This window comes from Pinus tabuliformis, chromosome 4_1 (genome assembly GCF_031772625.1).
Source record: "Pinus tabuliformis cultivar Carrire ecotype Pingquan chromosome 4_1, CPIR1, whole genome shotgun sequence".
Lineage (NCBI taxonomy): Eukaryota > Viridiplantae > Streptophyta > Pinopsida > Pinales > Pinaceae > Pinus > Pinus tabuliformis.
In genome coordinates this window covers 420,626,837-420,636,799 of record NC_142303.1, presented here as the reverse complement: position 1 = coordinate 420,636,799, position 9,963 = coordinate 420,626,837, and positions in this window count along the sequence as shown.

Sequence of the window (9,963 nt, the reverse complement as noted above, 5' to 3'; positions counted from 1 at the left end):
GAAAATCACATAGACCGAGAGATCTAGAAGTCAAACAAGAAGTCAACTCTGGCAATGACATTCCAGCGATTAGGCAGATTTCGAAGGAAGTTCGTGGCAAGATCAGGTGAGCGTGGAAACAATTTAGAGGCTGATGTGTTGGATTTGAATCCCTCGTGATTTTCTCTTTCAATAGAAAATCATGAGGAGATAGACTTTTATATCAATTTTACTTCTTAGTTGTCAAATTAGTTAAGTTGCCTCTCGGCATAGGACTCTTAGAACAATTTTAATAAGAAGTGTATAAAAAGCCTTGAGGCGAGACCGAAAGATAATAGTTGTTATTGTTAATTATTTGCAATATTTGTTGAAGACTTCTACGATTAATATAATACTTTGTTTCTGAACAAATGCGTGGTTAAGTGAATTAATTTGGTGGCGAACTTGCACTCAATAGGAGGGCCCCTAGAGAGTTGTAAGAGTAGATTAGTTTATATTCATGTTTACTGCGATTTGATTACCAAATAGTTCTCTTTCATTATAATATGTCAATGCATTTTATTCAACAATTTCTAGGTTAATTTCTTGTTGTTCATAACAAATAGAGCGCTCATAAAATACAAAAAATATTTACTTTTCATAATTCATTTCTTTCAGAAGTTTCATTTCATAGCTCAGTTAATTCACCAAGTAATTTCATGGATGATGAATAGATGAATTTCAAAGTTTAGTCACGCACACTAGTAATCCTTTGAAGTTACAAGTTGAATCAATATTTTGTTGAATAAGTCTAATTTTGATTTATTTCCTTTTTGCAAGTAGCATTAAAATTTCTTTTCTACAAGTAGCATTAAAATTTCCTTTATGCAAATTAGAATTAGAATTTCCATTTTACAATTAGAATAAGTTCAGATTTTAAACTCATAGGTTAAATTTCAATTCAGTTCAACAATTATATTTCATTTTGTTTTGAAGTAGTTTTAATGGAAAAAACATGTGTGGTAACACTTTGATTTAATATAACACTCATTCACATTCATATTAAATTTATTCACTGAAACATAACTCTAGCATATATTGTGCACATGGACTTCATAAGTACACGAACCTTGGTTGACAATTAATGAAGTAATTTAAACATTAATTAAATTACCCAACATTTTGGCACCGTTGTCGAGGAAGTGTATATAAGGTTCCATTTTATTTGATTTGCATATCATTTTAGATGCATTCAATTTCATAGATGCATCGTTAAAACATATTAAAATCATTTAGAATGCATGCATAAAGAAAGGGATTCTAGGGGTATATTTGTAAGTAAAAGTAGAGGACAAATTTCAATTCCCACATCACTACTCACCTCCGCTAGACCACGTAGCGCCACACCATCCACTCACACCCACATTCCATCCATAGAAAGTAGACATAGGCTTGTTGAGGTGCATAGATTTTAAATCCAACCTAGAATTTCACTAACTTCTACTGAAGTTATAGTTAAAGAGCCTACATCCCCAACAGAAGGGGTGATATTTCTCTCTTCAATGGGAGATTATCTCTTAGGACAAGAACTAGAGGTACCTAGTGAAGAAGAGGAAGAGTATTTTGAAATACCATTGGTAGAGGAACCAGAATAAGAGCTAGAAATTCCTATTATTGAACCTTATATTATCTCTGAAGAATATACAATGATAGAAGGGGAAGGAGAAGTAAACAATGTCAATGGTGAACTTAGGATTGGAGGTGGAAGACACAGAGGAGGAGGTGGAGGGTGAGGTGGTGGTAGAGGAGGTAGGGGAGAACCACCAGATCCTTATGGATTTCTTATCTTTGATGAAGATACCACAACCACAATGAAAAATATTTCACCTTTTATTCTTCCTAATTTTCATCGATTAAGAACTGAGGGTCAAGAAACATTCATTTTTGAGTTTGAAGTATTATGTAGATCTTATGACTACTTACTTGATACTCATAAATTGAAATTATTTCCAGCCACTCTTAAAGATGGAACACTTAAATGGTTCATGGGACTAGGAACACATACTATTAGAACATGGGAAGAAATAAAACTTGTGTTCTTAAAGAAATATAAGGATTATTGTATGCCCCATAACGTTAAGGATGAAGTCTTTAAGATGATGTAAAAAGAGGATGAAATCCTTGAAGACTTAGTTGAAATATTTTCCTATAATGTTAAAAGGGCTAGGATGCATGAACTAGATGAAGAGACATTAAAATCTCTTTTGTTAAAATCTATAAGAGATGAGTGGATTGATCTTCTCAACTTAATGGGAAAAGGAGATGTTTCTCAACTTTCATTTGGTGACATTTGTGATTTGTGCAAACAAATCTCAAGAGGTAAGGTTAGATCTAGTAAGAATCCAAGAGATCCTACCATGTCGAGAGTTAGTAAGTCTGCAATTAGAATGGTAAGTAGAGTAGAACTAGGCAATTTGATTGACAACTTCAAAACATAAATAATTGGGAATCTTAGTGAGCAACTAAATACTCTCAAAATACAAAACAAGAAAAAAGTTGTGAATGTTGCATTATCTATTTTCTTCCCTAGGTGTAGAAAGAAACATGCTGTGAGAGAATGTCTCTTTGATAGTATACAAATTGTATCATATGTGATGAAAATCATGATACAAGGGAATGTCCCTCAATACCTAGTCTTAAATCTATTTTTCAGGATGAGGCTGGAACAAGCCAAGCAGAATCACTTTGTTTTGTTGCTAAAATATCATTGCGAAATCAATAGAAAAATATGACTTAAGGTTTCAATACTTAATATCAATTATATGCACAACCATAGAATAACTGGATTGTACCTATGCAGTGGAAACCTTGGGCCCCTCAACCTCAAAATCCATCCCGGGGACAAGGTTGGAAAAATCCTCAATATCCTTAATTCCAACAATCTTATTCCCCTTTTACCACAATATTATCCTCCTCAACCAAATCAACCCCCTTAGTTCCAAGCACAACCACCAAATCAACAAATTTCATTACCATCCACATCATTTCCTCAAAAAACCAATCAACTCGTTGTTCAACCACTCCTAAATCTGAACAATAAAAATCAACAAGTTGTTTATAATGTAGAAGGTCAAAATTTTCAAGCTTGCATGGTAACCCCATTAGGTCTAAATTATGTTCAACTTAGATCTAATAGGGTTTTTCAAAAGAAGTCACCAGCAATTGTCATCCAAAAATCTAAAGAGGATGAAGTTCTTGAAAAATATACAATTCTTGATCAAGAAAAGACTCCTCCAAACCAAATAAGTCAAGCTCCTACAGTTCCTCTAATAGAACAACCACTACAAAAAATAAGCATTTTTTCGCCATATTTAGTGCTAGATTTTAGCGCATTTTTTTTCCAATTGGGATGAGCAACCTGTTGCAAAATCTGGTTCTATTGTACAATTTTTAAAGTGTGCTTTTGTGTGCCAGATTTTGCATCCATTTTTGCATTAGATTTTGAACCTAGTTTTGTGCCATGTTTAACGTCTAATTTTGCACCACTTTTTGTATCTAGTTTTGCACCATGTTTTACGACAATTTTTACTTCCAATTTTGCATCAAGATTTGCATCTAGTTTGACGACAAGTTTTGCTTCTAGCTTTGCACCATTTTTTGCATCGAAGTTTGTGCCAGATTTTAGTGGATTTTTTTGCAATTGGGATGAGCAACTTAGTGCTAAATCTGGCTCTATTGTACATTTTTTAAAGCGTCATTTTTTTCACCTTATTTTGCATTTTTTTTTCATGCTAGATTTTGCATTCTTTTTTACACCAGAATATACATCACTTTTTTGTGTCAAATTTTGCACCAAGGTTTGCATCTAATTCTATGACAAGTTTTGCTTCTATTTTTGTGCCATTTTTGTATCTTTTTTCAACATTTTTTCTTCCTATTTTGTGTCATTATTTTCTTCCATTTTTGTGCCATCATTTACATCAAGTTTACATCCTCTTTTGCATCCAATTTAACGCCTTTTTTTGTATCCATTTTGTGTCAGTTTTTGCATCTAGTCTTATGTTAGGCGTTGCATCTAGTCTTACACTAGTTTTTGGTTCTAATTTTGCACCTATTATTGCATCTAGTTTTGCACGAACTTTGGTGCCTATCTTTGCACCGTATGTTGAATTTGATTTAGCACCAAATTTTGCATCTTTTTTTGGACCATTTTTACGTCCACTTTTATGTTTGATTGGTCTCCCTTTTTCGCATCCCATTTTGCACTATATTTTGCATCATTTGCTGCATCCAATTTTGCATCATTTTTAACATTGCTTCTTGCATCCAATTTCACATCCTTTTGAGCATCCAAATTTGCATCCTATGTTAACACATGTGTTGTGTCCACCTTTGCATCCCATTTTGTGTCTAATGTTACATTCAATTTTGAGCCATTTTTTACATCCACTTTTGCATTTGTTTTTTCACTAAATTTTGCATCACTCTTTGCATCCAACATTGCATCTCAATTTGCATCCATTTTGTATGAATATTAGGGCATGATGGAATTGAACCACCAACCATCTGCTTGTAAAGCAGGCACTCTTCGATTGAGTTAGCACCCTTTAAATAATTATACCTTGAAACTTTATAAATTCTAAATTATAAAACTTTAGTCTTGTAGGTTTCATTGGCTCAGCTAACACAAACAACTGTCCAATAGATTTAGAACACAATTGTTTTAGAACAAGGAAGCAACTTTCACATGGTTAATACGCTCGACCACCTAGAAAATAACATCAAAATTGATTGTTTAAACTTGATACTAACCAAAGTATAAACACAGAGTCCCCATGTTTTGTGGCTCCTCTAATACAAGTTTGGAGAGGAAATAAATCATTGAAGAACTTAAAAATTGTATATAGCTATAGTAAACATTGATAAAACCAGGCATTATAACTGCTATGATGATAAAAATTCAAAATCATATAGAGTAGGCAATTCAACAAAGAGACTGGACATGATGGAGCCAACACAAAATCCAGTGCATAGTTCTCATATGGGCTCCATGAATATACATATATCTAGAATGTAATTCTTCTGAATCCCCAAAAAATTAATATAAAACTTCAATGATATATAAAGAAAGAACCAAGACACCAAAGGACCTTCAAGAACTAAGACACAAGGGACATTGAAAACACAAGGTTGGAAAGTGTTCCCAACAACCCATTTCCCTTGAAGACGATGATAATTAGCACAAGGTCACTATGGCCCACCTCTATCTCTGAAGCTATTATTTTTTTCTCTCACTGGTATTAATATAGTGGACATGGGCAAAGTTATCTCCATTAATGTTTTGTCTTATCTAATTGGCACATAAACATTTTCAATATTAAACACTATATTGCTCAAGCATCCAGACTTGAAAAAACATTACCAGGAAGCAACATGAGGGTTTCTCGACTGAGTTCTTATAAAGCATGTAAACATTTTATGTGTATATGAATAGGTGACCAACCTCTTACAGATAAAAAACATAATTGCTTGATAACATCGTAATGCAATCATATTGTTTATGATGATTAAAAATGATAGATGGGATCAAAACAGAAATATTTTAAATTTGAAAATGGCAATAAACCTTCTAAGAATTGAATAAAAAATAATTTAGAGAAAACATATATATATATATATATATATATATATATATATATATATATATATATATATATCAGATTGTCTAGATTAGAATAATCAGTGACATTTTTTAAAATAGGAAATCAACTACTTTAGAAAAAATAAAATGAGCAAGCAATCTATCAAAGTTGGCTTGACTTTGTTTAATATATTTGTTTGATAGCATTCTGTTGAAAGAAACAAGTAGAGCAAACATAATATATGATAATTTAACAATCAAGAAGGAGGCATTATGCTTATTTGTTTGAAAGGAGCCATTTGAGGAGATCTCGGTGCCTGTCACATTATGTCTGTAATGCTAATAACATTATAATTCCAATACTAATAAAACTAGAGTAAAATTAGACTCTAGATATTGATTTTAAGCCTGATCTTTTGAAGCAGCAAAGAAAATAAATTTTGAATTGACCGGAGAATCCACAGTATAAACATTTTTGAACCAACGTTTCGAATCCCAAGTGGGATCCATCATCAGGGTTGAAGAATGATGATAAAAGAAGAGCAAGCAGGGAGAATAAATACTAACGAGGCCAAAACTATCTAAGGAGGAACAAACAGTCGGCTAGAATCCTAATTTTTAATATTTATTTCATTTTGATTATTATTAATAATTATCATTTAAATAAATTAATATAATAATAACTTCTGCATTAATTAATATAATATTAATATTAATATGATAATAAATAATTATTATATAATAAATAATTAACTATTACTAAATAATAATAATTAAATTTTTTATAATACCAATTATAAATTAATAACTAAATTAATAAGATCAAAACCTATTATGAATGATTAATATTTACAGCTAACCTAAAAAATATTTTTAAATCATATTTATTGATTAATATATTAATTTAAATTATATTAGAAAATATAAATAATTAATAATTAAAATAGATGAATATAATAATTCATATATTAATTAATAAAATAGCTGATAAATAAGTTAGTATAGACTTTTTATATAAATTTTTTTTATATAATTAAAATAATAATGATCAACTATTTGATTTCCAAATAAATTAAATTAATAAATATTTGATCTTATTAATAATTAATTATTTATACTAGATTAATATAATAATTCATAAATTCATAAAATAACTAATGTATAAATCAAAATTAATAATAATCAATTATTTTATAATAAATAATTAATTTCTATTTATATTTGAATAATGTATAATAATTGATTAATTATTATTATTATTATATAATAATAATAATTAAATTTTATATTAATAATTATTAATTAATAATAAAACTAATGTCTTATAATAAATTAATAATTCTTATAATAAATATTATAAAGAATAAATTAATAAATTTTATATATTTATTACTTTATATTAGAAAACATAAATAGTTAATATATAGTTAACTAATGAATAAATTAATTGATAGCTCTATATAGAAAGAAATTAAATTATTATAGAATAACAGAGGACAACATACCTGAGGACGCATTACCTGGGGATGGGATGGCGACTTTTAACTTCATTGATCAAGGGTAGCCAGCTTCCGCTAATTTCCAAACCATTGTCTCTGTTCAGATTCTGAGGATACTTCATAATTTCAAGAGCTTCTCTGATCTTCCGTCTTTGATGGTGTTCCTCTCTTGCGATAATAGAAGCGTTTTCCAGGCAAATATGGTGCTTAGTCTTCAAGGAGTGTTCTGCCAGTGCTGAGGTACGAGATCTTCCATTCTTGATATCAGCGCCATGTTCTTTGAGCCTTGTCTGGAGGGAGCGACCTGTTTCACCTATGTAGCTTCTTCCACAAGAGCAGTCTATCTTATAGACTCCCTTAAGCTGAAGATTGTCAATATCATCTTTAACAGACTTCAAACCTTGTCTGATGGTACCCGGAGCTGAGAAATGAGTGAAAATGTTCTTCTTTACCAGAGTTGAAACAAACTCTTTACTCATAGAAAAACAAATGCTTTAGCTTTGATTACTAGATAGTAAATCTGAAAAGCCTGAAAGAACATAATATCAAATAATGGTGGAACATGATTTCTAAATCAATTATAAGAGTAATAAAAGACAGTAAAACGGTAATATGAATGCCACTCACATCTTAGATGCTCTAATGGACGAATATTCACAGTGGATAATAATGGTCATAGATTTTCTATTTTGGATGTTGTTTTCCAAAAAACATTCCATGTCCTCGGGGTCGTTGATATTTATTTCTCCCTGAAAAAAAATAATAGTAATAACTAAAGGGAAAATTGAAATAATTGATTGGTAAACAAATAAGTGAAAAATGAATAATTCCCTCAAACTTGCTTGTATATAACCGCCTCTATAATCGTAATTATAAGTGCAATCAATAATAGTATAACCCTCAACATCGTATTATAACTCACCCTTGATAATTTTACTCAACTGTAGCCACAATACGTAACACCCTCCGGGGTAAATGTGCATATAAACAACATAATAGGAACATAAATACTATAAACATATCATCCATCAAAATCCATATATACATCAGTACATTTGCGCATGAAAATCAAGGGAATGAATTTTTCATTAATAATGCAATGAACCAACCGGTGATGGGACTACCACGTTCCACCAGACCATAGATTGGCTGAGACAAGTATCTCTTCAGCCAATCACCCCTGTGCCATATTCCAAGCATGAATGTGGGACTCATATAACACATCAAAAACACAAATCAATGTGGATGCCACCAGAGTTCTCCACCTACACTGTGAGAAATTTGAGTGCCTCCTAGCCTCTCAGGCTTTACCGTGGATTCGCAGTCTGATCCAGGGATCACTATGCCCTACACTGAGACATACTCTCTAGGCTTTATCGTGCATTCCATCCTGGAATCACTAGGATAAATAGAGAGAAAATCCACCTCTTGTCTTTACCATATATCCCGCCATTCACTGGAAAGGATTCCTAGGCCCACTGAGGCACACAATATGGCTTTACCACAACCCATAGTCCGGTTTAGGGGTTACTAGGCCAATGGCTTCGTGCATCCTCAGTCTGGTTCAGGGACCACTACCACCATGTGTTTGTCAATTCGGAGATCCACCCCACTCAGCTTTGAATCCAATCCGACCATCCCCCACAAAATGCATGAGAGAACCCATCTCATCAAAGCTATCAGGAAATGGCAAGGCTAGGCTGAAAATATTGTCACACCTGGAAAAACCCATGCCATGGTAGAAAAGAAACACATGCAATCCCATGCATACCAAATCTAGCAAGGAAAATACACATGCAAGTTGATACCTGCAATGAAGCCTATTGTAGCTGCTTGATCCTGCCTTTCCCTGCTTGATCTTTGCTTCCTCTTGCCTTCTTTGCCTTTCTTGCTCCAATGCCAAAGTGATCCAAGAAAACTCTAAGTGTCCAAGAGTATGAGAGAGAGAGAGAATAATGAGAGAGCTCCAAAGCTAAACTGACCAAGTCTTGCCCACTGATCCTCATAAGCCTTTTTATTAATGAGGCCTCTATTTTCTTCATTTTCCATTATTTTCCTTCAATTTCCTCCTCACATGCAACATGTGACCTTTCACCTTCCTTTTCTCCTAATTTCCATTATTTTCATAAATAAATGTGCCAAAAATGCATTTTTGCCTCTTTAATGCCTTAGCCATTGCCTTTGCCAATTTCCTTAGCCATAAACAACCAAATGAACACCCCCTAGGATGTCTTGCCCACCATTCAGCTTGGAATACGTGTCCCATCATTTGTGGTATTTATATATTTTTACATGGAATTTTCACTAGGGTTGTTACAGAACCCTCCCCCTTGGGGTAACACCTTCCTTGGTGTTCAATGGCACCTATAACCAACATGACTATTGAAAACAAAACATACTGCCCATGGAGCTTTATAACACAACTCGTTACAATATTTACAAGGAATGACCTGCTCAAAAGAAAAACATTATGACAACATCACCAGATAAAAACCATACCGCATATTGGAGCTTTATAACACAACTCATTACGATATTTACAATGATATACACATATACACATTTTCTTAACCAACAAATAAAGGATACGATGCCCATATCAATCAATAAGGGAATCTAGAGGTTCACACATCAACCCTCAAAGTAATACCAGTATTCACCTCCTTCCTAGGAAGTCCAAAATCCACTGCAAGGTCAAATCTGCATCCAATGTCCAACACTATAATCTTTTGCCACTTATCCTCTCAGTGAATAGATACCAGCTCATTGTTCCAGAGCACACTCCCAATGTGCATCTAGTTCCATCTAGCAATGCTAGTGACCAAAAAAAATCCACCCCTGGCCTTCCCTTCTCTTCTACACAGT